The sequence below is a fragment of the Moschus berezovskii genome, chromosome 8, assembly GCF_049115385.1.
Source record: "Moschus berezovskii isolate FMDL1 chromosome 8, NW_MosBer_1.0, whole genome shotgun sequence".
Taxonomy (NCBI): domain Eukaryota; kingdom Metazoa; phylum Chordata; class Mammalia; order Artiodactyla; family Moschidae; genus Moschus; species Moschus berezovskii.
This window is the reverse complement of record NC_142467.1, coordinates 18581707-18609654: the sequence shown is the minus strand read 5'-3', so window position 1 is coordinate 18609654 and position 27948 is coordinate 18581707.

Here is a 27948-nt window from a genome sequence, read left to right as displayed (position 1 = left end):
TGTGAAGGTATAACGGTCTTTAAGTAATTTTGCTTTCAGAGGATATCTCAAGTTTATTCTAAATCATCACTGGTATTTAAATCTAAGTAATTAGTCAAAGTATACTTCTAAACAGAAAAAGCCTCAGTAAGTGGTTCGACTATAAATATGGAACACATGCCTTACCAAACTATGCTTTTCAATGTCCTAGTTGGGATATTCCAGGTACCACAGGGTGAAATTTTACAAAAGATCTTACCAGGATATGTGCAATACTGCTCACATCAATTCAGGACTAGTCTTAGACCAAATCACTGAGCACCGAGTCAGCGATGGCTTTTGATATCTCTTTTAATATACAGTTTTTCCTCGGTTTACCCTCCATGTGACAGGGTCTTTGTTTATCTCCTCCCTATTTACCTCATATCTGTAGATATATTTTGGGTGGCCTTATAAGTGCTTTTAGATTTTAATAGGGGTCAACTAGCAGATGGAAGAGAACTATTCGCACACAAAAAAACATTTTCTCTAAACCAGGAGTTGCCAAACTATGGCCTGTCAGCCCAATTCAATTCACCACCTGTTTTCATAAAATTTTACTGAAATTCAGGCATGTCTCCTCATTTACACATTGTCTATGATTGCTGTAGAAACTGTATAACCCACAAAGCCCCAAAATATTTCTTCTCTGGCCTTTTACAGAACAAGCTTGAAAGGGTTTTAGCCAGTATTCTTAAATGTAATCAGAATGAAGGGCTAAATAAAGGCAGTTGATAGGTTCCAGGACAACAGAAATGAGATGGTTGAATGGCATCACCAACTCGATTGACATGAGTGTGAGCAAGCTCCGGGAGTTGGTGATGCTTGGCATGCTGCAGTCCATGGGGTTGCAAAGAGTCAGACATGACTGAGCAACTGAACTGAACTGACCCACAGAGCATGATGCAGTAGACCTGGGGTTGGGTTCAAAAAGTTGTGTTTCTAATATGTCCCCAGGGATGCTGATCCTGTTGGTTTGAGGAACGCATTTGAGAACCGCTGTTCTAAAGTGTGGGGGTACATTCCTCTTTTTAAGCTGTTCAGATGTGCTATAATTTTAAAGAGCAGATGGATATTGGTGCTCTTAAAATAGCATTTACCTTCTATTCAGACCTGGAAAAATAGCACTGCTAGGAGAAACAACTAAAAATAATTTCCTCTCTTAGAAACTTGAAATGTTACCTTTAAGAATTAACATGTTCTGCATTAAATGCAGAGCATTTTTTTTAAACCTCATACTCAATCCACTATAAATTCAATATGATACCTCATACACAATTTGAAAATTTATAGTATGATGACACATTTTACCATTAACCCCTTTGAGGTAAATTTGTTTTATGTATGGGTAAGAAAAATTACAACTTACCATACTGGAGTTTAAGTGACTTCTCTAATTATTTAATGGTGGGCTAAAGTCTAAATCTTATGACTTTTAAAATAATTTAGTTGGAAGATAACTGCTTTACAATATTGAGTTGGTCTCTGCCATACATCAACATGAATCAGCCATAGGTATACATATATCTTCTCCCTCTTGAATCTCCCTCCACTTCACACCCCATCCCACCCCTCCAGGTTATCACAGAGCATCGGATTTAAGCCCCCTGCATCATACAGCACATTTCCACTGGCCATCTAACTCCACACCGGGCAATGCACACGCTTTGGTGCTACCCCCTCAATCCCCCCCCACACCCCCTCGTGTCCACAGGACCACCCTCCACATCTGTGTCTCCACTGCTGCCCTGCAAACAGGCTCATCAGTACCATCTCTCCAGATTCCATTATATGTGTGAATATATGATACTTTTTTTTTCTCTTTGACTTACTTCACTCTGAATAACAGGCTCTAGGTTCATCTACCTCATTAGTACTGACTCAAATGTGTTCTTTTACAGATGGCTAATAAACACAGGAAAAGATGCTCAACATCTCTCATTATCAGAAAAATGCCAATCAAAAGTACAATGAAGTATCACCCCACATCAGTCAGAATGGCCATCATCAAAAAATTAACAGTAAATGCTGGAAAGGGTGTGGAAAAAGGGGACCCCTCTTGCACTGTTGGTGGGGATGTAAATTGATACAGCCATTATGCAGAACAGTATGGAGAGTCTTTAAAAACCTAAGAATAGAACTACTATATGATCCAACAATCCCACCACTGGGCATATACCCTGAGAAAAACATAATTGAAAGAGATGCATGCACCCCAGGGTTCACAACCGGAGAAGGCAATGGCAAGCCACTCCAGTACTATTGCCTAGAAAATCCCATGGATGGAGGAGCCTGGTTGGCTGTAGTCCATGGGGTCGCTAAGGGTCGCACACGACTGAGTGACTTCACTCTCACTTTTCACTTTCACACATTGGAGAAGGAAATGGCAACCCACTCCAGTGTTCTTGCCTGGAGAATCCCAGGGACAGTGGAGCCTGGTCGGCTGCTGTCTATGGGGTTGCACAGAGTCGGACATGACTGAAGTGACTTAGCAGCAGCAGTAGCAGCAGGGTTCACAACACTATTTACAATAGCTAGGACATGGAAGCAACCTAGATGTCCATTGACAGAAGAATGGATAAGGAAGCTGTGGTATACAAACACATACACACACACACACACACACACACACACACACACACACAATGGAATATTAGTTAGCCACAAAAAAGATCTTATGACTTTAATCCCTCTTTTTTCCACAAGATTGTTCTGTGTTTCGAATCAAACTACCCACTTTCTTAAAAGACTTAGAAACAAAATTGGGCCACCATTGTTAAAAGTACTGCTGCTGCTGCTGCTGCTGCTAAGTCACTTCAGTCGTGTCCGACTCTGTGTGACCCCATAGACGGAAGCCCACCAGTCTCCCCCGTCCCTGGGATTCTCCAGGCAAGAACACTGGAGTGGGTTGCCATTTCCTTCTCCAATGTGTGAAAGTGAAAAGTGAAAGTGAAGTCGCTCAGTCGTGTACTACACACAGTTAAATAGAGCTGGGCATTTGAACTTTCACTGCTAAGGATGCTTATATTTGAGTCTATAATAAACTACTCTCCATGCAGAAAAAGAAGTCAAAATGTGAATTTGTGGTGACTGTGGTCAATGAAAATGTGTTTTCCTACATTATGATATACAGTTGGGACCAATAGTTTAGTAGGATGATAGAAGGATCCTTTTGCTGTATGTTAAGCAAATGTCATTAGGCAAAGGCAATTGTGGAAGTAGTGGTAAGATGCTCACCTTGGTTAAGATTTGGAAAAAAAAAATCTCTGGAGATTCAAAAGTAGGTGCAGTATATCCGTTTATTTTACTAACTTTGATGCATTATTGGAAACTGAAACCACTGCAAATGACTAAAAACCAGTCTATTAAAGTGGGATGGGGAAAAAAGGCTTGGGTGAGATTAATTTTTAAAGTACTCACAGCTGGTAAATAGATTAAGCTATGATAGTAGTAGACTGGCCTCAGCATCTTTATTTCATTTTTAGGTCTTTATGAGAATATCTTAGGTTAATAGACCTGGAATAAAATTATATGATGGATTTTCACATGAATATTTTTTGATTCTCACAGATTTGATAAGAGATCATTTTAATAATGGAGATTTTTTACTTCATGATATCTATTAAGAAAGACTATATAAAGATAAAATCACATAATTTTTCTGAGCTTGACTTTGTAATGAACTAAATAATCACAACAAGCAACTCAGAGGAATAAATTATATATAAACTAAATTTTTCTGCTTACTTTGTATTACTTGTAGGGAAACACAAGAAAATTTGTTAGGTTGGTTCACTTCTATTAGTATTTTTTATTTGCTTTGAGTGCAAGATAAAATATCCACTTTCAGATTAACTTAGTCTTGAAATATGAGTAAGGCATTGGAAAGTATCTTGAACAAGCAGTCAGCAAATTCTCTTTTCTTAGTTTTGCCACTGACCAAGTATGTGACCTAAGAAAATTACTTTTTTGGGGGACCAAATCCATTCAGATGCATTTTATCATTTGATACTGTTTCATTCAAAAACAAAATCTCATGATTATATGTGATATGGTTCCATAACCAAGTTCAATCTCCATGGGTTGTGATTATATTTGTAGTGATTTTCTAAATTGTTGTCTCATGATCTATTGTACATATCATGCTATGGTTAACTTTCTATAGGATATGATCACAATTTTGCCACCAAGTCCCTAAGGTTAATTTTACATGACAAGTTGGTGATTTTCAAGTAGAATTAGGGCTGTGGACCAGACAGTCCAGAAAGATGCATACACACATACATACCAATATATACATGAACATGTGTAAAAATACATCCCAGAGATGTATAAAGCCAGGATAATGGAGAAGAGCAATAGTTACTTCTTGCCTTGCATGACTTTAAAATTTACTATGGATCATTTAGAAACTGATAACATGTCAAAATGCCACCTGAGATTCCTTTAGCAATCAAGGGGTAGCCTTAGTCCTAAGGGCAATCATTTTGGAAGTTTGAATAGCCATTTCTTTCTCCAGGGAATCATCCCAACCTAGAGATCGAACTCCCGTTCTCCTAATTGCAAGCAGATTCTTTACCATCCGAGCCACCAGAGAAGCCCTCAGAAATACGACATAATCATAACTATTAATGAAATATATCATTACTTTTCTCTTATAAAACATAAAAATTATTTTGTGTTGGTTTTCACTTAATATTATAAATACAACTAATATATTACAAACATGAATTTTAAAATTTACACAAAGTATAGAAAATGATTTATTAATTTTTCATTATTTCTATATTACTTATATAGTCTCTAAAAACTGATCGGAAGATTTTTGTTCTAATTTTTAGCTTTCAGTTCAGTTCAGTCGCTCAGTCGTGTCCAGCTCTTTGTGGACTGCAGCATGCCGGGCCTCCCTGTCCATCACCAACTCCTGGAGCTTACTCCAACTCATGTCCACTGAGTCGGTGATAGCATACAACCAGCTCATCCTCTGTCATCCACTTCTCCTCCCACCTTTAATCCTTCCCAGCATCAGGGTCTTTTCCAATGAGTCAGTTCTTCACATCAGGTGGCCAAAGTATTGGAGTTTCATCTTCAACATCAGTCCTTCCAATGAATGTTCAGGACTGATTTCCTTTCGGATCGACTGGTTGGATCTTTTTCCTGCCCAAGGGACTCAAGAGTCTTTTCCAACACCACAGTTCAAAAGCATCAATTCTTTGGCGCTCAGCTTTCTTTATAGTCCAACTCTCACATCCATACATGACTACTGGAAAATCCATAGCTTTGACTGGATGGACCTTTGTTGGCAAAGTAATTTCTCTGCTTTTTAATATGCTGTCTAGGTTGGTCATAACTTTCCTTCCAAGGAGCAAGCATCTTTTAATTTCATAGCTGCAGTCACCATCTGCAGTGATTTTGGAGTCCAAGAAAACAAAGTCTATCACTTTTGCCCCATCTATTTGCCATGAAGTAATGGGACCAGAAGCCATGATCTTAGTTTCTTCTGAATATTGAATTTTAAGCCAACTTTTCCACTTTCCTCTTTCACTTTCATCAACAAGCTCTTTAGTTCTTTGCTTTCTGCCATGAGGGTGGTGTTATCTGCATATCTGAAGCTATTGATATGTCACCCAGAAATCTTGATTCCAGCTTGTTCTTCATCCAGCCCAGCATTTCACATGATGTGCTCTGCATATAAGTTAAATGAGCAGGGTGACAAAGTACAGCCTTGACATACTCCTTTCCCAGTTTGGAATCAGTCTGTTATTCCATGTCCAGTTCTAACTGTTGCTTCTTGACCTGCACACATATTTCTCAGGAGGCAGGTCAGGTGGTCTTGTATTCCCATCTCTTTCAGAATTTTCCAGTTTGTTGTGAACCACACAGTAGGCTATCTGCATTCCCTGAAATATCCTATCCAGCCTCATAGAATTTGTTAATATATAGATATTAGAAGTCTCCATATCATGTAGTGGGAAGAAAACAAATGTTCACAGTGTTAGATTTCTATTTAATATCATGCCTATGTAATAAATTAAGTTTTTTAACATTTTCCAAACTTACAAGGATTTTTCACTACCATGAGGTTTCCCACCTACCGCCAAAACTGTAGGTAAAGAAAATTGGATTCAAAATGAAAACTGCTCTTTTGTTCTGACCACCCTCTATCCTTCAAAGCCTGGTTACGCATACAACCCTAAGAAGAATTCATCGGTAACATACTCTGCCATAAGTCTCTATTGTTTTAGCAAAAAGATAGAAATGGTTTGACACTGAGACCAAAATATAAAGATATAAAGTCTGGTAAAGCACATTCTTCAAAGAAACACTGAGAAGAGAACGGAAGTAAGTTCACTTAGGAATGTGGTCCCAAAACATCACCAACTGCATCTGGTTCAGTTCAGTTCAGTTCAGTTCAGTCGCTCAGTCATGTCCGACTCTCCACGACCCCATGAATCAGCATGCCAGGCCTCCCTGTCCATCACCAACTCCCGGAGTTCACTCAAACTCATGTCCACAGAGTTGGTGATGCCATCCAGCCATCTCATTCTCTGTCGTCCCCTTCTCCTCCCACTCCCAATCCTTCCCAGCATCAGAGTCTTTTCCAGTGAGTCAACTCGTCACATGAGGTGGCCAAAGTATTGCAGTTTCAGCTTTAGCATCAGTCCTTCCAATGAACACCCAGGACTGATCTCCTTTAGAATGGACTGGTTGGATTTCCTTGCAGTCCAAGGGACTCTCAAGAGTCTTATCCAGCACCACAGTTCAAAAGCATCAATTCTTCGGCGATCAGCTTTCTTCACAGTCCAACTCTCACATCCATACATTATCATATGCCAAATCCCTCCATGGTGAAAAATCACTCGAAGTTGATACTGGTCAGTTGTTTAGAAATGCTCCCTTGATTCCTGGTGTTGTCCCTAGAAGTTTACTCTTGAAGAGATCACTTATTCTATTGACCTGATCTTATGCTATATCAAATCCAAAACCATACATTTTACCCTAATTTACTTAATAATAATACAACGTTGTATCAGGTGGCATGAAATTTTCTTTCTTTCTGGTCCTTCACCTGAATGTGGGTCTAATGTATTTTGTGTTTTGGGTTTTATTTTTTTTGTAGTGTGTACCACATTTGGCAGACGTAGAGATAATTCATTCTTCATTTCTCCATTTGGGGACTTTAAAAATCAGGATTATGCTTTGTCTCCTTGTTCCATTGTTTCCTGGAATGCTTAAGCACCTCTAGAAAATTGGGTCGCTTGTTAGATTGAGTTGAAGAGCCTTAGGCATCCATTTTTCAAGGAAGTCTATTGGGTCTGCCTCCTCTACCCCTTTAGGCAGTCCAGTAATTCTGACATGCTAGTTCAAAATAGTACCTTAAAACTATTATACCTCTTCTGGCACTGTATATCTTTGGTTTTGAACAGTTGCTTTATCATTAGATTAAGTGTCTGGGAGCATTATTTGATGTTCTTTATTTTTTGTTTTAGAGTCAAGGTTTACTGCTAGTTAATTCCAAATAAAAAAGGAAATAAATACCAAAATAAAAAGTCAGCCTGTTGCCACAGATCTAGTATGTAACAGATTTGTTCTTTTCTAGAGAAGCTTCCTTGAAAATTTTAGACAAATGTTTGTGTCTGCCCTTGCCATTTATTTTTACCTCCTATATCAGGAAATTCTTTCTGTATCAGATCTTTTTCTTGATGGTTGGTGTTCTATAGAATAAATTGTACCTATGCATTTTGCTTAAGCCTTTCAAATGTCGTGATTCCATAGAAATATTTAGGGCAGCATTAATGGGCTATCATTGATACTTCTTTTAGCTGGCTCCACCCTGTCTTCTCTCTCACCTCCATTGCAGTTTTTAGGTACATGGTAATAGAGGTCACAGAGAAGACAATGGCACCCCACTCCAGTACTCTTGCCTGGAAAATCCCAGGGACAGCGGAGCCTGGTGGGCTGTCATCTATGGGGTCACACAGTCGGACACGACTGAAGTGACATAGCAGCATAGAGATTAAGTTGACCAAGCATAAATATTTGCTCTAATATTTTTTCTTAAATAATAATGATAATCATCTATTTTGACTTTTTTAGAATTTTTGCATTAACCAATACATTTCAATGTAAGGTATTTTACCTGACATTATAAATATACTTTAATTGAACAGAACTATAGCTCAGATCTTTAAATCACTATGGATTAGAACATCATTTTACAGCCAAACAGAAACATGTTCCCAATCACCAAACTTGAATTATTGTTATGTAGCTTGAGGCTTGTATTAAAATCACTGAATAATTGCAATCAGATTATTATAATCAAGTACAGGAACAGTAATTACAGGTTACAATCACTTTAAGCTGCCCTGGAAGTCCTATATTCAGAACATATGCATATTAAAAGTTTATGTTAGTGATAAAATTAATGAACAGGACTGTAAGCACTTGTCAGAAGGAAAGATGTCTCATATCTTACCATATAGGGAGTTATATTTTCATATCAAGGAAAACTGTGCCTACATTACTTTTCTCTCATAAGTTAGATTATGAAAAAATAACCATTATTTGATTGTGAAACAGTTTATTTTAGTATCTGACTTTAATCAATTTACCACATTTTCTTATGATGATTAATATTTGGGTTTCATTATTCATTTTATTGGTTTAAAAAACGAGGAAAGCTACTTAAATGTATATGTATTTTGTGTTCCCCAATGAACTATAATTGCACAGATCTTTAATAAAAGGTAAAGTTTAAAAAATATTCCTTGAATGATAAAGTAAAAAAAAACACACAATCCTTTTCAAATGATATGATCTGGTCTTGAAGTGACATAAAACGGAAAGGTATTTGATATTTGCTGAAATAGTGTATTAAAGATGGGTATCTATGTTGTGTTAACATTCTGATTAAAAGCCAACCCTATTTCAACTTTAATAATCTTGTTCCTTTAGTCAAACAATGAATATGGCGTATGAGATATGAATTATATTTTGATAGCTGGGATCTAAAGTTAGAACCTGAAACCAAAAGAAGCCTAGAGCCCTAGGGGTCCAATCATGGGGAAATGGCTCCTGCACACATGTGCCAACCACTGAATCATTACACTTTCTGACTCACAGTGGAAATGGGGACCGGAGTGAACATACAACCATAGAATATAAGTAGAAAATATATAGCTGTGACAGGGCAAGGAAGTCAGAAGGGGAAGGTGTGAAAAGGTTAAGTGTGTAGGTGACTTCCCGGGCATGTCACTCCAGTTCCCCATCCAGATGTATTGTATGGCTGAGGCGACCTGCAGCACCAAGTGAGAATTAAGAGGAAATGACAATCTGTAGGGACAAGATAGACCCGCAGACCAGGAGATGAGTCTCATGCCAGGTTCGCAGGTTTTCTACAGCCACCATGACAGACAACATAAGCCAGATAAAAGGCCAACCAAACACCCAGGTGCTGTTGCTGGAAAATTACATACTGGAGCTCAGCATCTGGGTCTCACAGCTGCCAAGTTTACCCCATGGGTGCCTACGGTGTTGGCTCAGATACTGGGCCAGATAGAAGTGGGTGGGCACCATGGAACAAGAGCATCACCAGCGTAAAGAAGAAGGAGGTAGAAAGCCAAGTGTGTAACAAAATAGCATGAAGCTGCCAATATGGTTTCAAAAGCATGAAACCATGCTTCAGGCCTCCAGACACCATGTGGACAGCAGGTTTTCCCTCTTTAGTGTGTGTCACTCTCTCAGTTGTTCCCGACTCTTTGTGATCCCGTGGACTTTAGCCCGCCAGGCTCCTCTGTCCATGAGGTTCTCCAGGCAGGAAAACTGGAGTGGGGCACCATTCCCTTCCCCAGGGGTACGCCTGACCCAGGCATCAAACCCAGGCCTCCCACAGTACAGGCAGATTCTTTACTGTCTGAGCCACCAGGGAAAACTTCCCTCTTCAGTGTAGAGATATAATTTAACGGGTGTTAATGGTGGGCCTGTGGTTACACTTTCTTATTGTGTGAAGGATGTCAGTCATAAAAGAAATCATAATTACATTATGGGTTACAATGCCCTACACCTTTACACCTAGTGAAAAATACTAGGAGGATAGCTAAGCAGAATGAGGAAAGCCATTTGGTACAAAAGCCTATATCAATAGCGTAAAAATGTACCAAATCAATATACAAAACAGCATGTAAAATCCAAGATGGTGACAGGGTAATGAAGTGAGGTATTTTTATACTGGATATGCACATTACATGTAAATGTTTGTACATATAACACACATACAATTCACGCTCATGTAACTGAATAAACAGAAGGATGCCGAGTCTACCAGTGCAGTATGCAAAAGAGACAAATACAAACAGTAGTCAGACTACACCAGGACCAAATTCCTGGCTTTGTGTTTTTGGACAGTACTTGCATTTATTTTTAAGATCTATGTAGTGAATAGTCCTGTGAAAAATTGTCTCCTGTAAAGGTATTTTTGAGGCTGCTATTAAACTGCACCTCGATTTCTTCATGGGAATCTCAAGTCAGGGAGAAACAAAATGATTTTTGCAAGAGAAGTATTACTTTGTTCTTGAGCAATATGTGTTTTATCTTAGAGAGATGGGACCTATGCAACTAAATTTATGTTTTCAGTTTTCTTGGGTCCACTACAGAAATGCAGAGTTAACTTGGAACTATATCTGCAGCAAATATATCATCTTTGAATTAATTTTTAAACCACATTTCCATCTCATCTATTTGTATTTTTCTTTCCTTTTTACCCTCACTTTTAAGGTATTCTATGTTATTTTCTTAAATCAACCTCATTTCTTAATTCTAAAAATATGAATACATAGAAAATAACCATCAAGTTTATAGGTTATTATGTCTGTAGCAAAAAAAAAAAAAAAATCTATTCTTCCCTCCACGCAACCATTGTGCTAAAGAGACTCTTATTTCATATGTGTGTGTGTGTGTGTCTGTGTGTGAGTGACCCTCCCAACAAGAGGTGACTCAACCAATCAATTAAGGTAACTAAAAAATAGGCTAAACAAAGGCTTAGTGTGATGTGAAAATTTATCATTTGTCTAGGAGTATACTTGTTCAGTATAGACTGTCAATCTGTATAGAAGGAGGGGAAAATTAGCTGTAAATAAAGCTCAGTTAATACAAACTGAGGAGCAGTTGTAGATGTCTCAATACTGAGAAATTAGTATATTCTACCGAATGTCTCCTCAGACTTAGAAGTTCCAATTCTTTCTCTACAAATGGAGACTTCTCACAGCCAAGTTATTTTTTTTCCATTAAATTTGTAGTTTTCATATTTATGCCCTTTTCCTAAAATAGCAAAATGATTTTTCTAACCTCAACCAGAAAACACATTCTCAATCTTCAGGTTTTCTTTCAACAATGATAATAGCAATAGTTTACATTTTAGGAACCCCATTAATTTCCTTTCAGGGACTTTCTTCTGAAGAGCTCAAAGCCTTGCAAAGTGCTCTTAAGAAAGTTATATTCACGTTTCCCTTCCTTTGATCCCAATGATGAAATGCAACCACCTCTCTGGTGAAATACAGCCACTGCTTATGACAGTGAATAACAATTCCATACAATTCACAAGAAATAACATACCCAATTAAAACTGTAAAGGGAGCTTAGACAGACAGACTTTAATTAGCGAAGCTGGAATGTGGCCAAGCAAAAAAAGTACCGTGAAAAGTGGTCATGACCTCATTTTAACACTCTGTCTTATTCAGAAGACCACATCTAGAGTAGCCCATTGCATCAGGCTGACTTGGGACACTGATTGATTCAGCCCTGAATAAATGGGAACAATGTCACATACTTAATCATCATATGCATTTATCAAAGCGGTCAAAGATTTTCCTCAGAGAAACTTCTCCATCAGTTAACGACCCTGTGCATGTCCATTCATGAGTCAAGGAATCACACTGGGGTTACCCTCCCCTTTCATAACTATTTTTGAAATAATATATGTGCTATCAAGTACCAAAAAACACACACATTTTTACATAATTTTGTAAGATCAAAGGCCAAAGGAATTTCAATGTAAACATTAGGTATTCAGAGGCAGCCATCCTTTATTCTAAAACTAACTTTTCTAGAAACGTCAGAAGCTAAATATAACAAGTTTCTCAATCCAGTCACCCAGATCCATTCATTTCATGACCACAGAAGGTAGAGTAGCAGGGGATAAAAATAAAAATGATTCAAGAATGATGTCTTATATTGCATCAGTTGTTTCAAACATGGCTCAGTGATATTATCATTTGATTTAGAAAGGTTTCCTAAGTTTCATTTGGGCTTCCCTGGTGGCTCAGATGGTAAACTATCTGCCCACAATTTGGGAGACCCAGGTTTGATCCCTGGGTTGGGAAGATCTCTTGGAGAGGAAAATGGCAACCCACTCCAGTACTCTTGCCTGGCAAATTCCATGGATGGAGGAACCTGGTAGGCTACAGTCCATGGGGTCATTTTCTAAATAGCAAGGATATACTGAACTCTAATCTGTGTTTTGTGGCTTCCCTGGTGGCTCAGAGGTTAAAGCGTCTGCCTCCAATGTGGGAGACCCGGGTTCGATCCCTGGGTCGGGAAGATCCCCTGGAGAAGGAAGTGGTAACCCACTCCAGTATTCTTGCCTGGAGAATCCCATGGACGGAGAAGCCTGGTAGGCTACAGTCCACGGGGTCGCAAAGAGTCGGACACGACTGAGCGACGGAACGGAACGGAATCTGTGTTTTACATTCTATGTGGTTGGATTTTTATGTAATATTGGGTTTTATGCCACTTTTCTCCCAGAAATTGTTGTGGAAGAAGATATTTTCACGTTTATTTCTTGAATGCTTCCATGACAAGGATGTCAAAGACAGACTTACAGAAAGCATTTCTAGTTATGTCTTCTTTCGAGCATGCTGGTCTCCAACAATTGCTTCTCTACTCCCCCATTCAGTAGTTGCTCTCTGGCCACAATGGAGGAATGGGCTGGTGATATCAATGGTTGACATTTGTCTCCATTGACCCTAATTTGTGACTATTTTAAAGTGGCCATCCTTTGACGACCGAAGATTTTGTTTACGTAAAAGTGGACCAAGTTTTACATTTATATTTATTCCTTAAAAAAAAATGTTTAAAGACACCTGTAGCTTTAGAGACATTACTTTGCCAACCAAGGTCCGTCTAGTCAAGGCTATGGTTTTTCCCGTGGTCATGTATGGATGTGAGAGTTGGACTGTGAAGAAAGCTGATCACCGAAGAATTGATGCTTTTGAACTGTGGTGCTGGAGAAGACTCTTGAGAGTCCCTTGGACTGCAAGGAGATCCAACCAGTCCATTCTAGAGGAGATCAATCCTGGGTGTTCATTGGAAGGACTGATGCTAAAGCTGAAACTCCAATACTTTGGCCACCTCATGCAATGAGTTGACTCACTGGAAAAGACTCTGATGCTGGGAGGGATTGGGGGCGGGAGGAGAGGGGACGACAGAGAATGAGATGGCTGGATGGCATCACCGACTCGATGGACATGAGTTTGAGTGAACTCCGGGAGTTGGTGATGGACAGGGAGGCCTGGCGTGCTTTGATTCATGGGGTCGCAAAGAGTCAGACACAACTGAGCAACTGAACTGAACTGACTGAACTGTAGCTTTCAAAAATCTCAGAGTATATAATCAACTGTTAAGAAAATTGACTTAATGTCTTTTTGTCTGTAGTGAACTTCCCTGGTGGCTCAGATGGTAAAGAAGCCTCCTGCAATGTAAGGGACCCAATTTTGATCCCTGGGTAAGGAAGATTCCCCTGCACAAGGTAATGACTACCCACTCTCGCATTCTTGCCTGGGAAACCTCATGAACTGAACAGAGGAGTCGGGCTGGTAATACAGTCCATGGGGTTGCAAAGGGTTTGATGTAACGAAGCAACTAAGCGCACATCTGTAAGAGAGAGCTTCTCTTTTCCCTTTCCAGCATTCCGTTCCCCTTCTGTAACAGGACTGCTTTCTCTGGGGGCAAGGGGTGCTGATCTGTACCCCTCCACGCCTATCAAGGATTTACACATGTGACTCAGGCTTGGCCAATAACAATCTTTCTCCAGGGCAGCTTGCTATTTCCCTATGGATAACAAAACGTTGTAAGACTGCTGTCTTTGTGTTGTTAAGCAGTCATGGTCTCTGCCATAGAGTGAGCCTTCACAGGGTGAAGAGACCTAGAGAGAAAGAGGACAGACTATAGACACAGGGAAGTCCCTGAATCTAGGCTATAATGAGGCCTTTTGCACTACTCTTTCACGTTTGGTTGCCAAGCTCAATAGATCCTTCTTTAGTGTAACTTGAACAGAGTGAAACCAAGAATACTGACTCAAATATCAAGTGGACTGTAAACTATGAACTATTAAAAAAATATTTTTTAAACTATTAAGAAGAAACAAAACAAAACTGAGATCATGGCATCTGGCCCCATTACGTCATGGCAAATGGTGGGAGGGGGGAAGTAATGACAGATTTCCTCTTCTTGGGATCTAAAATCAATGCAGATGGTGAAGGCAGCCATGAAACCAGAAGATGATTGCTTCTTGGCAGGAAAGCTATGACAAACCTAGACAGTGTGTTGAAAAGCAGACACATTACTCTGTTGACAAAGGTCCACATAGTCAAGGCTATGGTGTTTCCAGTGGGCACGTAAGGTTGTGAGAGCTGGACCATAAAGAAAGCTGAGCACCAAAGAATTGATGCTTTTGAACTGTGGTGTTGGAGAAGACTCTTGAAAGTCCCTTGGAGAGCAAGGAGATCAAACCAGTCAATCTTAAGGGAAATCAATCCTGAATATTCATAATCCTATAGCTGAAACGCCAGTATTTTGGTCATCCGATGCAAAAAGCCAGCTCATTGGAAAAGTCCCTGATGCTGGGAAAGATTGAGGGCAGAAGGAGAAGAGGGTGTCAGAGGATGAAACGGCTGGATGGCATACTGATGCAATGCACATGAACTTGGGCAAACTTCAGGAGATGGTGAGGGACAGGGAGGCCTGGCCTGCGGCAGTCATGGGGTCTCAAAGAGTCGGACACAATTGTGTGACTGAACAACAACAAAAAACTATCCACAGTCACTGTGCTAGGACTGGTTATCCAGAGCTGCACTTCAGTGTCAAAGAGATCTGCCCTCATGATGCTAACAGACTTGCAGTTCAGTTCAGTTCAGTTCAGTCACTCAGTCGTGTCCGACTCTCCGCAACCCCATGAATCAGGGGGAGTAGGAAATGAACAGAGATAATAAGAAAATATAACATATAAATTTTAAAAAAAATGAATGTTGATAATGGAAAACAGAAGAACATACTTAGAAAAGATGGTCAAAGAAGCTTTGTGTAACATTTTACACAAAGTAACTTTAAAAATATGTTTCATTCAGATCCTTTAAGTATAGTTTTAGTCTTTTAAAGTGTTTTTTTCTTTTACTGATAATTAACAATGATGATAATAGCCAATAATATTTATTGACTACCCCTATGGTTATCACTGCATGACTTTTATTTTATCCTGTGTAAACTTCAAAATCATTGTGTAAGCTAAAATTATCATTATCACAATTTTACAGTTGTGGGAAAACAAAGCATTCAGATATTAAATACTAGCTAGTAATCAGAGGAGACAGTGCTTGATCTCCATAATTTCAGAGTGGGCATCCTTCACCACATTTTTACCAATAAATTTCAAGCACTGCAGATATAAATAATGTAGAAAGAGAAAAAGCTGTCCTCTTTTCATATTTTATTTTCTGTTGAGATAAACATTCTAAGTACCTGGTACATACATTGTTTTCCTGTACATGTGAAACTATACTCTTTAATAGCTCATCATGGTATTATACAAACCATATATTCATAAGACATGTCTGCAACTTACTTTCTCCAAATTTGAGGTAGTTTTTTTTTTTTTTAAAGTTTTATCCAACTTGAATTTAAAAAAAAAACTGCACAAAGTTATATACAATCAGAATATTCTTTATACATCCTTCTAGTATATAAAGGTTCATATACTTGAATTCTGACAGTGCTAAACTTTCTCTACAATCGTTCTGCATCCTAACTACTGCTTTCCTGGCCACCTTTGGCCTATTACCTCAGCATCAGGAAGTAAGTTTACCCAAAGGCAATAAGACTTTGGAATTAAATAGAACTTTTCAACTTGGAAGATCATCATCTTCAATTATTCACAGTCTTTCCTGATCTTTCAGTTATTAAGTGCATGGAGGTAGATTTACCTTCAATCCTTTAGACTTCATGAAAGAAGAAAGTACGGAAACGATAACTACTTATAGTCCCTATAGTGAGCCACTCACACATGCTGGGCCCTGGAGACTCAATATCAGATAGAGTCAATGAGTTTCAAGCCTCCAGAAATTCCATTGAAAGTTAAAAGTGTATCATCTTCCTACAATTTGTTATTTTGCCCATTGTATTTACTAAAATTCAGAGAAAGAGGCATGAGGGTAGTGTCATTACTCTTTTCCCTTTGTCTTTTCATGACTGGGACTAAAGGTACTGGCAAAATATCTTTAAAGAATGAGTGAGGAAAACTTTAGTTTTCCTTCAGTTCAGTTCAGTTCAGTTGCTCAGTCGTGTCCGACTCTTTGCGACCCCATGAATCACAGCACACAAGGCCTACCTGTCCATCACCAACTCCCGGAGTTCACTCAAACTCACGTCCATCGAGTTGGTGATGCCATCCAGCCATCTCATTCTCCGTCCCCTTCTCCTCCCGCCCCCAATCCTTCCCAGCATCAGAGTCTTTTCCAGTGAGTCAACTCGTCGCATGAGGTGGCCAAAGTATTGGAATTTCAGCTTTAGCATCAGTCCTTCCAATGAACACCCAGGATTGATCTCCTCTAGAATGGACTGATTGGATCTCCTTGCAGTCCAAGGGACTCTCAAGAGTCTTCTCCAACACCACAGTTCAAAAACATCAATTCTTCGGTGATCAGCCTTCATCACAGTCCAACTTTCACATCCATACATGACCACTGGATAAACCATCGCCTTGACTAGACGGACCTTGGTTGGCAAAGTAATGTCTCTGCTTTTTAATATACTATCAAGGTTGGTCATAACTTTCCTTCCAAGGAGTAAGCGTCTTTTAATTTCATGGCTGCAATCAGCATCCACAGTGATTTTGGAGCCCAAAAAAATAAAGACTGACACTGTTTCCACTGTTTTTCCATCTATTTCCTATGAAGTGATGGGACCAGATGCCATGATCTTTGTTTTCTGAATGTTGAACTTCAAGCCAACCTTTTCACTCTCCTCTTTCACTTTCATCAAGAGGCTTTTGAGTTCCTCTTCACTTTCTGCCATAAGGGTGGTGTCATCTGCATATCTGAGGTTATTGATATTTCTCCCAGCAATCTTGATTCCAATGTGTGCTTCTAAATCCAAAGAACCCTTCCTGTGTCAGTAATGAGTTTGATTTGAGGGAAACCATGTTTCATCTTGGGTGACCGAACCAAATGTTCTTGGGTTTGCTGGCCTAGAGGTCATTAAATACAAGAATTCATTGCAAAACTCTGAAGGTTGCAATTAAAGCAATACAAAGCCTTGGACTGCCAGGGACAGAGACAATTCACTAAGATGAGCACATTGTGCCAACCAACAGAAGCCTCAGTATTGCTTTCCCCACAATCTTGAATTATGCAAGGCATCAAGATTATAATTGTTACTCAGTTTGTGAGATTCAATCTGTAGACTTGAGGGGAAAAAAAAAAATTAGTCACTGCTTCCATCACTGTCACCATGACTATTTGAAATCTTCACAGGTATGAGGTCTTAGATTATTTTTCCCATGAACTCTCTGGATCCACTTATTTCATTTTTAAGGGCAAGCTAGCGAGGAGCACATCACATCTATATTGTCACATGCAGCTTCTTTGATAAAACCAGCTTAGAAGGAAAAAGTGCCCCCACAAATGCATTCATGGTCTCAGAGGCAACTTGGAGTACCTTAGCGTTTCATGATAAGAGCATCATTTTTCCAGTTCGTCCAGACCTTACCATTTAAATATCCCCTTCTCTATTTCAGTGCTTTATTAAACTTACTATATACCAGGCAAGAATATATATACTATCTCTTTTCAGCATCTCAATGAGCATAAGGTAAGTAGTAGTATCTTCCTTTCATAGGGGAAAAAAGAAAACCTTAGTTATAAAAGATAACCTTAGTTATAAGGATACACAGTTATACAGAGGAAACGGAAAGTCCCAAGTCCATATGTAAACCAAGATGCCACCACCCACCTGCTAAAAGACATATTCTAGTCCCAAAAGGAGGCACATTGCCTACTTGAATGTCTATAGAAAAACAAAATCTCTCCAAAGATCTTACATGTTTCAGTTTTAAGTTCATGGGCTTAGAGACTCATTACTACTTACATATCCCAATTAAATGAAACGAATTTTAAACACGTGGTGACTCTCATTTGATCCAGCACTCAGAAGAACAGAGCAGAATTGAAAGCACTGGTATTCCAAATGCCTGCCCAATACCAGCCACTTCTCTGACCATGGCCGCGTGTGGAAGATGAGGCAACAGACAGGAATCTGAGTTGCAAAGACCCTCTCCAAACCTAACTATAAAGTTTTAAATCAGGTCTCATACAACGGGACAGTCTATCAGCCCTACTTCTAAATCTGCCGATAGCAGCAGTAAGAGAGTAATGTTGCAGGGGATTAAATTATATCCACTCCTACATTCTATGAGTTAATGGACCCATATTAAAGAACAAGATTACTGCACATATTTGACCTAGTTTCTATAAACAAGCAAAAATCAGGGTGATAGGATTTGACTCTATTAGAAACACTAAGAAATAAGGAAACCCATGATTCCATTTCTTTCAGCTTCCTGATTTTTAGGTTTGTTTAGTATGTGCCAAACACAACTTAAAATTAAAGTAATAATTTAGAAGTTATTGCTTTAAAGCAAAGGAAGAAAAGGGTCTCTGCAGAGAAGTGTTTCCCTTGAGTCTTCCTAATACTGATTAACACTAGTTTTTGAAATGTTAATTAGTTTTGAGCTTAACAGCTAGTCATTGTCTAAAAGGGCATGGAGCAAAACTTTTTCAAAGTTTGGACTAAGGAGTATTTAACTCCTTAATGCCAAAGACTGGCCATTTACTCCATTGCTGGCCACTGAACCATGAGAATGCCAGGACTGATTAGCTGTGGTGATTAGCAGACTGACATTCAGACTAGAATCACTTGTCATTTGCTTACATTGACAGAATGCCTGAAAACATCTAACTTTTATCAGGGCAATATATTCTATTTAGTAACAGTATGGAATGCATATTTTAAAAACTTATCAACTAGGAAGAGGTTTAATGCAATGCACACATTTTAAAAATAAGATCTAAAATTACTCTGCTGTATTTCAGTGATTGTCTCTATCATTTAATTGGTATAGTGGTAGAAAACACAGCTTTTTGTATTTAGGCTGTATCTTAGAGACCATATTTATTACTTCTATATCTGTGCTATCTTAGTATCACATTTCTCTATTGCTTCTCAGTAGAGTAAAACATTCTTAAAATAACATTCAGTAAAAACTTCATAAAGGGAAGAATTCTTATGGGGAAATATGACATTATAGAAAACAGTTACAGTCTGAATAAGACAATGGAAATTGGAAAAGTAGTTAGAAACGTTTGATTTACTCAAAAATATTTGTCTATAAAGCAGAAATGTCTGTAGATGTAGGTGAGTGTATGCATAAATTCAACATTATTTACTCCATTTTACTACTCAGAAACAGAGATTTAAGTAATCTGTCCGAAGTCTTAGAACTAAATGACAGAGCTTGTTTTTGAAATGTTCTGTTTATACTACTAATATCTTCAATTTGTTTTCCTTTATTTTTACTAAGCACAAATAGGTAGGTTTTTAACATTTAGATATAATTCAATTTATTTAACCATATTTGAGACAAAAATCTAGGCTTCCACTGGTAAAATATGAAAAAATAAGCTATGCTTGAGGTTATAGTAAAGGATTGAAGTACAAATAAACCAAGGTTGAAAAAACAGAACAATCTTAATGCTGGTGAGAGTGTTAACAGTCTTGATAGGAAGGCCAGAGGTCTCAAGCAGCAGGAGGAAATAAACTGCAAGTGGCAGACATTTTTCCGTTTTCTGTTGAGGTACCTGGTTTCACCTGAACTTAAATTTTCTCAGTTCAGTTCAGTTGCTCAGTTGTATCCAACTCTTTGCAACCCCATGGACTGCAGCAGGCCAGGCCTCCCTGTCCATCACTAACTCCCAAAATGTACTCAAACTCATGTCCATCGAGTTGGTGGTGCCATCCAACCAGCTCACCCTCTGTCGTCCCCTTCTCCTCCTGCCTTCAATCTTTCCCAGCAACAGGGTCTTTATAAATGAGTCAGTTCTTCGCACCAGGTGGCCAAAGTATTGGAGTTTCAGCTTCAGCATCAGTCCTTCCAATGAATATTCAGGACTGATCTCCTCTAGAATGGACTGGTTGGATCTCCTTGCAGTCCAAGGGACTCTCAAGAGTCTTCTCCAAAACCACAGTTCAAAAGCATCAATTCTTTGGCACTCGGCTTTCTTTATAGTCCAACTCTCACATCCATACATGACCAATGGAAAAAACATAGCCTTGACTAGACGGACCTTTGTTGGCAAAGTAAAGTCTCTGCTTTTTAATATGTTGTCTAGGTTGGTCATAACTTTTCTTCCAAGGAGCAAGTGTCTTAATTTCATGGCTGCAGGCACCATCTGCAATGATTTTGGAGCCCCTAAAGATAAAGTCTGTCACTTTTTCCACTGTTTCCCCCATCTATTTCCCATGAAGTGATGGGACCAGATGCCATGTTCTTAGTTTTCTGAATGCTGTTTTAAGCCAGCTTTTTCACTCTCTTCTTTCACTTTCATCAAGAGGCTCTTTAGTTCTTCTTCACTTTCATCCATGAGGGTGGTGTCATCTGTATATCTGAGGTTATTGATATTTCTCCCAGCAAGCTTGATTCCAGCTTGGGCTTCTTCCAGCCCAGCATTTCTCATGATGTACTCTGCATAGAAGTTAAATAAGCAGGATGACAATACACAGCCTTGATGTACCAATTTCCCAATTTGGAACCAGTCTGTTGTTCCATGTCCAGTTCTAACTGTTGCTTCTTGACCTGCATAGCGATTTCTCAGGAGGCAGGTCAAGTGGTCTGGTATTCCCATCTCTTTCAGAATTTTCCACAGTCTGTTGTGATCCATGCAGTCAAAGGCTTTGGCATAGTCAATAAAGCAGAAGTAGATGTTTTTCTGGCACTCTTGCTTTTTCAATGATCCGAGGAATATTGGCAATTTGATATCTAATTTCTCTGCCTTTTCTAAATCTAGCTTGAACATCTGGAAATTCTCAAACCTTGAGCTAATCAATGCATTTTTCTTATGGAAATATTTTTCTTAAGCTATGTTAATGAAACCGTGTATTTGCTTTGGAATCTGCCTTTCTTCAAATTGGTTCCTAACTTTTTTTCTTTTCTCAAACCTTGGGCTGATAATGGCTTAACAAACCAGTACTCATGTCAACTGTTTTCCAGAAAAGATGACACACCTTGTGCCATTCTATGTCAAAAATGCACATGTTGGGAGAGGGGCCTGGTGAAACTCCCTCAGCCTTAAGGCGTCTCTCTTATCTGATTAGCAGCTGGCTAACAGGCAATGCCAAAGAATGCTCAAACTACCGCACAATTGCACTCATCTCACACGCTAGTAAAGTCATGCTCAAAATTCTTCAAGTCAGACTTCAGCAATACGTGAACCGTGAACTTCCAGATGTTCAAGCAGGTTTTAGAAAAGGCAGAGGCACCAGAGATCAAATTGCCAACATCTGCTGGATCATGGAGAAAGCAAGAGAGTTCCAGAAAAACATCTATTTCTGCTTCATTGACTATGCCAAAGCCTTTGACTGTGTGCATCACAATAAACTGTGGAACATTCTGAAAGAGATGGGAATACCAGACCACCTGACCTGTCTCTTGAGAAAGCTGTATGCAGGTCAGGAAGCAACAATCAGAACTGGACATGGAACAACAGACTGGTTCCAAATAGGAAAAGGAGTACGTCAAGGTTGTATATTGTCACCTTGCTTATTTAACTTATATGCAGAGTACATCATGAGGAACGCTGGGCTTGAAGAAGCCCAAGCTGGAATCAAGATTGCTGGGAGAAATATCAACAACCTCAGATATGCAGATGACACCACCCTTATGGCAGAAAGTGAAGAGGAACTCAAAAGCCTCTTGATGAAAGTGAAAGAGGAGGGTGAAAATGTTAGCTTGAAGCTCAACATTCAGAAAACATAGATCATGGCATCTGGTCCCATCACTTCATGGCAAATAGATGGGGATACAGTGGAATCAGTGTCAGACTTTATTTTTGGGGGCTCCAAAATCACTGCAGATGCTGATTGCAGCCATGAAATTAAAAGACGCTTACTCCTTGGAAGGAAAGTTATGACCAACCTAGATAGCATATTAAAAAGCAGAGATATTACTTTGTCAACCAAGGTCTGTCTAGTCAAGGATATGGTTTTTCCAGTGGTCATGTATGGATGTGAGAGTTGGACTGTGAAGAAAGCTGATTGTTGAAGAATTGATGCTTTTGAACTGTGGTGTTGGAGAAGACTCTTGAGAGTCCCTTGGACTGCAAGGAGATCCAACCAGTCCATTCTAGAGGAGATCAATCCTGGGTGTTCATTGGAAGGATTGATGCTAGAGCTGAAGCTCCAATACTTTGGCCAGCTCATGCGAAGAGTTGACTCACTGGAATAGACTCTGTCTGACGCTGGGAGGGATTGGGGGCAGGAGGAGAAGGGGACGACAGAGAATGAGATGGCTGGATGGCATCACCGACTCGATGGACGTGAGTTTGGGTGAACTCTGGGAGTTGGTGATGAACAGGGAGGCCTGGTGTGCTGTGATTCATGGGGTCACAAAGAGTCAGACACGACTGAGTGACTGAACTGAACTGAACAGACATAAAATATCTTGCTAAGAACTAGCAAGGGGACACTCTTTCTGTCCCCTTCTGATGTCTACATCAGAAGCTTTCACTATCTCTCCTATATTTTAACAAAACTTTGCTACACAAAAAGCTCCAAGGTGTCAAGCCTCTGGCCCCAGATCAAAATCCTCTCCTCCAGAGGGTGTGAATCCCAGTGTAGCACATGGCTTGCAACCAAAAACTTTCACTGGGAAGGCACATGGTATCACTTAAGGACACAAGTATTTATACTAGGAAATAAAGGAATAACCAGAGTAGATGATCATCTAATGAGACTGACACTTATAAAAAGGCTATTCGGCATGTTGGGTCTAGAGTTTGCTCAAAGAGCCATGATGGGAGGGAATGAAGAAAACCAGAAATCGAGCCTTGAAAGGAAAACTGAAGCAGCACAGTAGTGGGATAAAAAGGAAAAAATGAACCTTACAAATGTTGTAAGAAAAAGAAAATTCTCAAACTTATTTATAATGGTTGCTGTCTTACATAAGTACTTTTAATAATGCTGTATTTTTCTTTATTACCAAAATTCCTTCACGGGAACTTTTTAAATCACTGCCCTTAAGCTTTCTTTGGCGTTGTTGCTTCTTCCCCATTTCCTCCACAGTCTTTTGAATCTATTTATGGTTCTTTCCTTTTGTAGCTATTGACATGCACTGTTCTTTATGGTTGAATTTTGTGCTTGTGTTTTAGACTACTTGTATTTTTCTAAGCCAGATATGATATTTGGGTACACTGGTTAACATTCACTTGCATTTTTATGAGATTAATAAAAGTGCTGCTGTAACTGAACCAAGCATGCGTGCAGGCTGCTTCATCTCAAAGAGGAAGAGAACTTGCTGGATTGTGGTTAAACTCTTCAGGAACCACTCCAAGGCTGAGAAGCTTGGAGAAATAAAAAGAGCCAAACAACACTCCACATGGCAACATGATTGTGTGACTTCAGCTTCCACAATCTTGTCAATGAATTCACAGACCACATTACTTATGTATGTGGTAAGCTATGACTTATAAGTCTGCTATTAATGTCCAAACTTTTCAGCTGGAGTTGGGATGGAAAAACCATTAGATTGACCAAGTCACTCAATTAACTAAGCTATAACAAACTGCATACTGCATTAACAGCAATCTTCTGAAATGTCTTTTTAGTTTACACCAAGCATGTTCTTCTTTCACACAATTAAATCTATTAAATCACAGTTTGTTGAGTTTAAAATTACATAAAGAACTAAGAATATTCTAGCAAATCTGTGTAAGGGCATGGATGTGTGACGCATTCATGCCCTTATACAGATTTCCTATTATATTTTTAGTGTGTGTGTGTGAGTGAGAAGGAGAGAGGGAGGGAGGAAAGGAAAAAGACAGTAGTTATATGAATAATCGCATAATTATTTAAATATTCCTTTGATTCTACAAAGTCCTTTTTATAGAATTCTCATTATTAAGCAAATGTTTCAAATGACTCTTATCCTCAAAGGGTTATTTTTCTGATCATTTGTATATTTACTATTACTGGAACCAATTTTATGTATAGTGAGAAGCCTTTGCCATCAAAGCTGACTCGAAGCATAGGCTCTGCAACTCTTGCTTACATGACCTTGGGCAAGTGACTTTGCTTCTCTCATCACCCATCTGTAACACAAAGATTATAGCATGGATTCAAAAAGTGCAAATGGGAAAAAAGTTCTGCATATGGAGTTATATGCTGTCTGACTTGAACAAGGTTTCCCGTCACCCCCAACTCTCTCCTAAGAGTGACTTTCATCATACAGAAAGTCACCAGTCCACTATCCAACATACTTTTCTCAATACCTCCGAAGCATATTTCCAGGATGAAGGTACATTTTCCAAGCTCGTGAAGCTTTGAATAAAGCCTCATATTTATTGAGAAATAACCAAAGAGGGAACCAGAATAATCTATGTTTAGACAGTGTGCCCAGACAATTTCCCCTTATGGACAAATTTGTATGATTAATTTCATAAAAATATTAATTAATTTACAGTGAAACTAACAGCCATAGATCCCAAGTAGAGGGGGCCAGACTATGCTTTTCGTGTCTGCAGATACAAAGTGGAGCAAAATAATCATTGGGAAATTCCTTTGCAAATCTGGAATCAAAGCAAAGGGGAGCTAATTAGAGTGAACAAATGTTTTAGCATCATCATGGTAAGAGAGCATGATAACGCATCCCATCTCTCAGTAGAGATGATTTTAATAATATTGCTAACACTACAGAACACTTGTGTGCTAAGTACTGTTGTAAGCATTTTATATGAAGAAGCTCATTTAATATTTATAAAAACTCCTGTTATGATCTCCATTTTACAGCGAAGAAACTGGCACAGAGTGGTTCCTTACCTTGCATAGCATCACAAAGCAAAGGAGGAGAATGAACTTGCCAGTAGGGCCTACATTCTCCCTGTCTGTTCTTCAGAATGAGTTTCTTTTCTGCAAACAGTTTGGGTAGTAAGAACTGCCAGTCTTTGCCCAGGATTCTCATTTTCAATATTCTCCCTGATATTCACTTCTCCTTCAGGTACTCTACAAAAATGACATGCAGGTTTATATCTGAGGGAAAAGAAAGCAGCAATCACACAAATTTTCAGGAAAAAGCACTTAAGGCAAGAAAGAATAGTAAGTACAAAGATACTATGGGTACGTTAATCTATTTGACTGATTCACAGCCAAATATTGCAGAGCTGGGAACTTCTTTCTTGGCTTAGTGCTACCTTGAGTTCATTGTTTTGTTATCAGAAGGAAATCATAATTATTTCATTTGGGTGTAGGTTCAGGGTGGTTGCAGACATGAAAAGAAGAGGCAGTATAGGCAGTTGTTAAAATATCTAATCTCTATATGTGTGTGTGGCAATCAGACTCAGAATCCTGGCTCCACCACTTACTAGCTCTCCAGGTTTGAGCTAATTATTGATGTCTCTAACGTTGTGACATGATCCTCTATACAGAAATCCCTAAAGACTTTACTGGAAAATTACTAGAGCTAATCAATGAATATAGTAAATTTTCAGGGTATAAAATCAACACACATAACGGTGAATTTCTCATGATAAAATGGAGAAGCTATCAACCTCACAGAACTACTGTGAAGATGAACTTAAATAATCCACATAAAGCCCAGAGGTTAGCACCCAGGCACGTAGTCAGGGTTCAGTATAAGGCAGTTTCTCCTTCCACATGTGCCCGATAACTAGCTCTCTCTCACTTTCTCAGGAACTTGCGCCTGCATCTTCAAACTTCCCTTTCCTACTGTGTCATCTCTACAGACATTCAGGAGCCTGAGCAGTTCTAAAGAGGCAAAGAAATCTCTTAGCCCCACATTAACCTCCAGCTGCAACTCAAGCTCTTTGCTACTTTGAAGTAAGTTTTGAAAGGCATTGTCTACTCACCCTACCCTCCCTCCCTACTTTAAGTCTCCTACTGTCTCTGTGCCAACTTGACATTTTGCACATGTACTGCTCCACTAACTCTGCTCTTGCTGAGGCTACCTGGTGATTCCACATTGCCTAAAAGTAAATCCACTCTTTATTTGTTGTTGCCAGGACATTTTAGCGCCATTTGACACAGCTAGGTGGGCTTCCCGGGTGGCTCAGTGGTAAAGACTTCGCCTGCCAACACAGGAAACAGGGTTTGATCCCTTGGTCAGGAAGATCCCCTGGAGGAGGAAATGGCAACCCACTCCAGTATTCTTGACTGGAGAATTCTACCAACAGAGGAGCCTGGCAGGCTACAGTCTATAGGGTGGCAAAGAGTCAGACATGACTGAGCCCACACACACAACTTTCTTCATCCATTAGAAAAATCATTCACTTCCATGACTCTATGAAAGTGAAGTCTTTACTTGAGGAAAGAATCTGGGAAGACCCACTTCTAGCTAACCTGTTTGTAAACATAATCATGTCTAATACTGTATCTTTGACCCATCTTCCAAATTTGCCTCTTTTTCCTTTATCATATCAGCAAATATCACCTTCCTTTGCATCATCTGTCAAAGCTAGACACTTGTCATTTTTTTATCCCCCAAAAATCAGCTTTTAGTTTTGATTTTTCTCTATTTGCAATTTCATTGATTTCTGCTCTGTCATTATTTTCTTTCTGTCCGGTTCACTTGTGGTTTTCTCTTTCTTTCTCAAGTTTCTTAATGTGGAAGCTGAAGATCTGTTCTCTTTTTTAATATACAGGTTTAACATTATAAATTTTCTTTAAAGGAATCTTTCACTGGATCCCACAAATTTAATGAAATGCTTTTATTTTCATGTAGTATAAAATATTTTGAGCTCTCCTGAGATATCTTTGATCCATCAGCTATTTAGAAATGTATTATTTACTTGTCAAGTATTTGGAATTTCTCAAGTAGCTTTGTTATTACTTTATTGTTTAAGTCCAGTATGGCCTGAGAATAATTATATATTGCATTATTACCATGCTTTTATGTTTGTGAAGGTATTTTCAATGACCCAGAATGTAGTCTCTCTTGGTGAACGTTCTGTGTACATATAAGGAGAAATTGACTTCTGCTGCTGTTTGATAAAGACATTTATAGAAATAAATATCAATTAAATTGATAATACTGTTGAGTCATCTTATGAGTAAGATGTCATCTTACATAGATGTAAGAGGGTTGTAAGATATATGTTGGGCCAAAATGAGGCAGAAAAAATACTAATTTTCTGCCTGATGGATCTGTTAATTAGTGACAGAGGAATACTGAAGTTGCCAACTATCTTAGTTAATTTTCTATTCTCCTTTCAGCTCCATCAGTTTTTGCTTCATATATTTGGCTGCTATGTTGTTTAGGTGCATTCATGCTCTATTTTAAGTTTATTGTTAACATTGTCATTATAAATCTTCTTGGAGAAT